The sequence below is a fragment of the Carassius gibelio genome, chromosome A13 (assembly GCF_023724105.1).
Source record: "Carassius gibelio isolate Cgi1373 ecotype wild population from Czech Republic chromosome A13, carGib1.2-hapl.c, whole genome shotgun sequence".
Classification (NCBI taxonomy): Eukaryota; Metazoa; Chordata; class Actinopteri; order Cypriniformes; family Cyprinidae; genus Carassius; species Carassius gibelio.
The window spans coordinates 11668949-11676614 of record NC_068383.1 but is presented as its reverse complement, the minus strand read 5'-3'; the positions used below and the strand labels follow the sequence as shown (position 1 = coordinate 11676614).

Below are 7666 nucleotides of genomic sequence, written 5' to 3'. Positions count from 1 at the left end.
CTGTTTAAGTTGTACAAATTGAATGCGATCTGTAAGATAAGAACCAAACCAGCTTAAAGCCATACCAGTAATTCCAATAGATTCCAGCCTGCTCAAAAGTATGGGATGTGAAATGGTGTCAAATGCTGCACTAAGGTCAAGAAGTATAAGTATTGATAGAAGACCAGCATCAGCTGCTAGTAATAGATCATTAGAAATCTTTACAAGTGCAGTTTCAACACTGTGAAAAGCACGAAACCCTGATTGTAACTGCTCATATAAATTATTGCAAGAGAGATGTTCACGGAGCTGATGAGCAACAATTTTTTCCAGGATTTTTGACAGAAACGGAAGATTTGAAATAGGTCGAAAATTAGCAAAATTCTTTGTGTCTGTCCCAGGTTTCTTAAGAATAGGCGTTATAACAGCAGTTTTAAGTGCAGTAGGGACAGTGCCAGTAAGAAGTGATGCATGCATAATATCAGTGATTAAAGAGGAAAGAAATGATAAACCAGCTTTAACCAAGTGAGTCGGTAATGGATCCAATTGACAGGTGACAGATTTAGATTTTTGTACAATGGAACAAATGTCCTCAACTGTTGGAATTTTAAAAACAGAAAATGAAAATAAGGGAGATGGCGCAAAGCTAGAATGAGTTTTGTTCCGATCAGGGTTTGGTGAAACCAATTGCTGATGGATGTGTTCAATTTTCTTATTCTCCACGTTTGGAGACAATGAACAAAGAGAAGTTAAAAATGTTGAAAATTCCTGTTGGAATACAGAATTGGCCTTCGGAGGCCTGTAAACAATAGCTATGATAGTTGGTACAAATCCATTGATTTGCAAAGCAACAGATTCAAAGGAAGTATAGTCAGTTTCAGGAAGAGCTGTAACTTTCCATTTTTCCTTATATAGTACTGCAAGCCCCCCGCCCCGGCCAACACTGCGTGGTTTACAGATAAAAGCATATCCAGGAGGAACAGAATGGTTTATTTCTCTTCACTTCTGCATTGAATAAACCTTCTCTCTTCTGTCACTCCCTTTGCTGAGTCTTTCTTTTGACCGACAGGTGTGATAGTGTGAACGAGCTGCCCCAGAGGGGGATAAAGAATGACCCCAAACTGTGATGCTCCAAGGGCCGTTCCACTGGGTGCTTTGCTTAGCTTGTGTCAATTCTCATCAGTCCTCATCAGCTTTATTTAGAGATTTCATTCTGGAGAAAGGCACAAGGCTAGATAGGTTTGGGATAAGGCAAGTGTGCATCTTTTTCTGCGATCTCATTTTTAAGGCTCCTGAACTATACTTGGCTGTATGTCACGTCACTTTGAAATGGCAATATGGGAGTTTTTCTCCATAAAAAGTTCTTCAAATGTAAAGGTCATTGCGATGGTGACCATCTAGGAAGAAATTGCTCATTTGATCATCCCTAGGTAGCTGCTCAAGTCCACCTAGGGACACTATTACTGTAAATCCCATTTTCACTATGGAAAGCCTTAAGCCATGTGTCATTTATTGGGATGCAGGAAACTAGACAATGGTCGTTTTGATCGCCTAGAAAGTCTTGTCAGTACACCTTGCATGTTATATTATGTTTCACAAATGAACTGTATCATGATAGGTTCTCATAATTGCTTTTTACAGACTACAAGAAAATTTTAAAAAGATGATGAATATCCTCATTCCTCCATGTCATGTGGGTTTGGGCTTCATTTTGTTTTCCTCCATTGAAGAGTACAGTCTTTTGGCCCAAGGTGTAACATGTATGTGGGTCAATGACGTACAGTAGCATTCATTTTTGGACATGCATTTAAGGTTTATATATAAAAATGCAGTTCATACCTGCAATGACTTAAATACACATTTTCTAAAGAACTTGTTTTACATTTTTTAATTAAAAATCATTTGGATATTTTTGCGACAAAGTAAACGTCTGTAATATTGTTGTTTAAAATGTCATATCACTTGGCTTTTCTATGACAAGGCAAGGTTAGATCAGGTTATGCTGTGACTTCCAAAAAATATATATTTATGAATGAAAAATTCATTATATTTGTAAAAAAAAATAATAATATTAATAATATTGAAAAACTAATAATGTTATTAGTAGTTAATTGTACACTACACATTCAATGTCTATTTATTTATTGATATATTCTTTTTTTTCCATTTATAATACATGACATTTTTGAAAATTATATAAAAGCTTTTCAAAGCCGCATGAATACATTGGTACAATTCTAAGAACTTGCCACATCTGTTTTAAAATAGATTTTAATTTTTTTTTTTTTTTTCATTTTCTCGTTTACTCTCTTCTGTAATACATCATTAACCCATGTGAAGGGCAGCTCGGTGTTTTGAAGAAAGAGCCCATTGAGCTGATATTTTGAAAGCCAGGTGTGACATGAGAATTTAAGGCATTATTTGACAGCTTTTCCTCTTCCCTCAATGCATTTACCATATAGGTCCTGAAAAACAGCATGGGTCAAGTGCAATATTCATATCCCAGGAATTGAGTGGGGCACTTACTTTAGTAGGCCGAATCAAATACTCTCAGTGCCTGATTGGGAGGGAACAAAAGTGTGTGGTGGAAAAGGGAGCATGTGAGATGATGGCTGTGTTTACGAGTGCACAGAGCCCGGCTGGGTTCAGACCGCGGTCACTGGTTCTGGGGTCTCCGGGTCTCAGGTCCTTTTTGAAAAAGATCCATGAAGCAGAATTAAAGTGATCTACCTCCGGACTGTGGACCCAGGGCTTTGGAACCAGGGAAGGAGGAGGGCACAGAAGCTTGATAGAAGAGGGGCAGAGGGGGTAAGTTCAAAAACAGGGTTTGTAAAAGGGAGGGAGAGTAGGAATTGGAGAGTTATTCATAATCAGTCTGGCCTCAGCTACTTTGAAATGAACCTAAATAGTTTGTTCTGTGGAGCTATTATGGCTGGCAAGTGAGCAAGCATGCAAAAGATACATACAATCATGAACATTAAGTTTGAGACAGAAAGATGTCATTTATAATTGATTTAAGGAGAACATTTGCACCTCAAAAAATAAGCCATAGGGATGTGATATCACTGAATTTCACACATATAAAAAAAAACATAATTTTGTAACAATGCATTTAAGGCGTGTGTGTGTAGATTTAATTACTGTGGTGAAATGGAAGTCTAATTAAAGTTTTTTTCTCACGTTGTTTCACACTTTAGACTATGATTAATCATTTGCCACTGCAGTCGACTACACTCTAAAAACTGCTGGGTTGAAAACAACCCAATTTGGGTTATTTTGACAACCCAGCGCTGGGTCAAAAAGGGACGAACCCAGCGCTGGGTTATTTTAACCCAACCAGTTGGGTTATCATATTTAACCCAGCCTGCTGGGTTGCCTTTTTTATGGTTTAAAATGACTATATTGCAGGGTTTAAAAAAACAGAGCGGGTGTTTTTTTATCACTGTATTACAGGAGGAAAACTACTGTATTTAGAAAATGTTCGATATCATTTCGCATGTGCTTGATAAGGCAGCGTTTGTGAGCTCAGCACCGCTCTGCAGCCGTTACCGGAGAAACCTACCTCTCCCGCTCTTAGCGCCTCCTGCTGGCAGAAAATGAACTCGCAGAGTGCAGCCATGTGGGGAAACAATGCATTTCTACGTTAAAATTAACCCAAATTGAGCTAGGCATTAAACCTACAAATGTTGTTCATTTTAAATATCACTTTTACAAACAAATAATAATTACCAAAAGGAAAATATTTATTAAAAACAAGAGAAAAGTCAAAAAGTAACATGTTAGAAGAAATGCAGAAAAGGATGGCATTAACAGCTACAGAGTTCATAAAGCATTGAACATTTGATGAATATAACTTAAGATCAAATTGGACTTTGTTCAATTGTATATATTGTATAAAAATATACGAAAACATACAATAAGTTTACAATTAGTTAGGTTTTTTTCCAACTATTCTGGCATGACAGTACACAAATAAATCACAACATTAACTTTGATATTATAACATTCAACAGACGCATGTGTGTGTGTGTGTGTGTGTGTGAAAGAATGTGAGCAGGTGTATGAATGACATTGTAAACTCTTCTACTAAACAACACAGAAAAAGCATTTAACTTTTTTTTTTAACAAATTATACACTTACAGTTTGTTTCATAGTCCATGAATACAGATCATGCATCACAGTCAATTTTCATGATCTCTTTAGCATAACTGATGTAGTCATGAAGAAACCCCATCAGCACAGCATGTGACATCTTCTACATCATCCAGGGCAGCGTCCTCCTTTAAAACCACCGCTGCATCAGTTTAGGCGGAAAGAAGATTCTCCTCTCTGACCAGCATTCATCCCAGTCACCGCCTGTTCTTCATCAGTGGCCTAAGAGAAACACATTTGAAAAAATTAAACATTTAATTAAACTATCCATTTTCAGGTAGAGGTGTATTCACATCCGTAAGGATAGGTAAATAATCGGTTTTAAAGTTTCAACACTTTGTGGTTGTTTAATGTCTCAGTCCACCACAGCGCTCCAGGAGGCTATAATGGCAGCACTAGTGTGAGGACATGCGATATTGTTTGAATAAATATTGCTTTCGGAAAGCTTCTTTACTGAAACATTAAAACAGACATGACATTCACATACCTCACAATATTCATGTACATGGAGGGTTGCTCTTCAAACCGTTAGTTCACCAAATAACTAAAATGTTTATAATTTACTCTCCTCATGTTTTTCCAGACTCATACAAAATCTGCTAATTTTTTGGAAAGCATATGAATATATTTAATATTCTCTTTTTGTGTCCTCCATTGCTGGTCTGGGAGACCAGTATTTTATTTTTAACATACATGTTTGCTATCATATAATTTAAGATGTATTCATATATAAATATCAGAATTTACTTCTACAATAACTCTATATTTATGAAGCTTGAAAATACTGATTATCTAAACTATAAATGGATTAACAAATATTATGAGAAAACTAAAAATATATTAATTTATGTTGTAAAGACAGACAAAAGTCTTATAGGTTTGGAATGACTTGAGGGCAAGTAAATGATTTTTTTGTGTGAACTTTACCTCTAAGAGCGAAGACCAAGAATAATGACTCTCCAAATCAGACAACTCCAAAGTTGGTTTGAGTTCTGCAATAAAAAACACAGACATCAATGGTCTTAATGAAATGAGCACGTAATCATGCTGTTGTTGCATCAAAATGTGAAGTAAACTGGCAGGAGACAACAGAAAAATTTATTTTCAAAAACAACAACAACTGATAACATGAAATTATGAAGTTTACTTGCCTTAAACGATCTTTCCCTCTCTTCAGAAGAAGCTGAGAAAACCTCCTCCTCACACAAGCAGACTTCTGTGTCCTTAACTCCAGTTAGTTTGAGTTCTGCAAAGAGGGACATCAATGGTTTCAATAAAATATTAACATATACATACATACATATATAAAATCACACTGTTTTTGCATCAAAATGTGAAGTTAACAGGCAGGACACAACAGAAACATTAATTTTCTAAAAAAAAAAATAAAAAAAAAATAATAATTTAACTTACATCAGTCTCAAAAGAATGAAGTTATCTTGTCTCTGGATTTCAACATCTAAAAAAAAACACACACATTATTTTAGTCTTAGTAAAAATAAAGATAACTTGATGTTATTCTGAAGTTTACTCTCCTTAAACCGTCTGTCCCTCTCTTCAGAAGAACACCTCCTCCTCATCCTCACACAGGTCTGTGACTCCTCACACAAACAGCTTCTGTGTCTTTAACTCTCAGCGCGAGGACAATGAAGACAGGAGCTGGACAAGTCTGAAATATTACATGTAAAACATACTTTTAACAGTTACCACTTCAACAGCCTCAAAATAATTATGCTAGTCTTTACTACACAATGCCGTTTCCTTTAGGAGACAAACATACATTCAGTTTAACCGCGAAAAAAAAGACAAATTCACATGAGCGTAACCGTGACCATAACCGTCTGTTAACGCCTCAAAGAGAACAGATAATGTAAAATCTTATGTAAATATGACAAAATACATTCACAGACGTTATATTAAAAGTACATCCTCCGTTCAGTACCGTTACATGAGGCAGTTAAGACCTCCGTGTCCGAGGCGAAAACCGCGTCCGTTTTTTTATACATATATATATAACGTTAAGCTCCTTTGTTTCCGCCTTTCATAAAACCTTCCGCCTTTCATACAACCGGGTAAACAATAAAAGATAACTTTACATTTTGAATATTTAACGTTACTTACCATAGTCTTTCACTCGCTTCTCGCATCTATCACGCTGAGAAAATGGCGGCTGCTCGCACTGGAGACGTACGATTTTGACGTGACGTGCGTGCTCTCCTTCACGTCCGCGTCCTCAACCCACCCCGCTGGGTTGAAAAAGAGAGTTATTTTCAACCCAAACTTGGGTTAAAACATCCCAAAGTCCTATTCAACGGCCTCAACCCAGCAGTTGGGTTGAAAAAACAACCCAGCGTTTTTTAGAGTGTACTCTGTTTCCACAATTAACTGCTTTCTTCCCCGTCAGAGCAGTTTTTTTTTCAGTCTAGAACATTTGGACTGGAGATTTGGACCAGTGCCTCCGAAAGACTTAATTATGTGGTTTTACACACATGATAATTATTTCAGATTAGTGTTCTGTGCAGACTGGCGCATCTGACGCAGGTGAGATGACACAATCTCTGCTGTGTTTCAGAGGTTTAATGAGAGAGTTTAAAAGCGATTAAACTTTCATTTCCTCTGTAACTATATTTAAGAGGCATCATTTATTCCTGCACGTGTATTCATTTAATCAGATATGTATATTCAGATAATCCTTAGAAAAAAAAGTAAAAATGCTTGTTGGCCGTAAAATAACAAATATGAATACTCCTCATGAAAATGTGCCCATAAATATTATAAACTGTGAGTCTGCTTTTGCTCTTCTATCTGATTATACATCGTTTAGTCTGTTGTAGTGCAGAGAAATCATTTAATATTTTAACAGTACCACTGTCCGCTATAGTCTTGTGACAGCTATTACATGTTTTTTTTTTCTTTCACAGTTTAGTTTTGTTGGTTTTCATAAACAAAATTTTTCATTCAGTCATTTCAGCTGTTGGTTTGTGTTTTTGTAGTTTCACACTTATGTTAGTGTGTCAATAATCATAGTAATGCTTGTGGTCAAAAGAATGAAAATGACAAGATAAGCGGCAAGTGTTAACCTTTCCAATCAGAGTCTGTTAATGTGCTTATGTGTTTTTGCCAGACTAAACCTGCTGAAAAATGAGAATTACATGTAGAGGATGTATTTAGCCGCTTTAGAGCACATAGAAGAGACACGGATGGAGGTGAGCCAAACTCCCAACCAAAGCCAAGTCACATCAGTAACCGCTGTGCCCTGGGGCAGGGGCAGGGGCAGGCTCAGTCAGCCATGCCAAGCAACTTGGATAATTAGTTTTGGAAACGAATATCAACTGATATAACTGAGCATTCTCCCCTAATGAAGATCCTCCGTGTTGTCACTGGTGAGATGCTAATTGAAGGGAGGCGGAAGGGGAGGCCATGAAGGGGTGACAGAGCTGCGCTTCAAACATAGACTGTCAAGTATATTATGTTCTCTTTGCCTTTTATAGAGGTTCAGCATGTTTCCTAATACTCTTGTGTTTGTTGTTTCCC

At 36.8% G+C, this 7666-nt stretch overlaps 2 long non-coding RNA genes across 2 annotated transcripts; both read right to left on the bottom strand.

Moving 5' to 3' along the window:
- Positions 1 to 3701: 3701 nt before the first annotated feature.
- LOC128026785 (uncharacterized) lies at positions 3702 to 4827 on the bottom strand. The gene is made up of 2 exons (XR_008186521.1): positions 4620 to 4827; positions 3702 to 4354 (listed from the first exon to the last, which is right to left on the bottom strand). It is a non-coding gene; the product is annotated as an uncharacterized LOC128026785 (long non-coding RNA).
- Positions 4828 to 5263: 436 nt separating this feature from the next.
- LOC128026777 (uncharacterized) lies at positions 5264 to 6488 on the bottom strand. Its single transcript, XR_008186519.1, has 3 exons — positions 6254 to 6488; positions 5546 to 5801; positions 5264 to 5378 (listed from the first exon to the last, which is right to left on the bottom strand). It is a non-coding gene; the product is annotated as an uncharacterized LOC128026777 (long non-coding RNA).
- Between the last annotated feature and the right edge of the window lie 1178 nt (positions 6489 to 7666).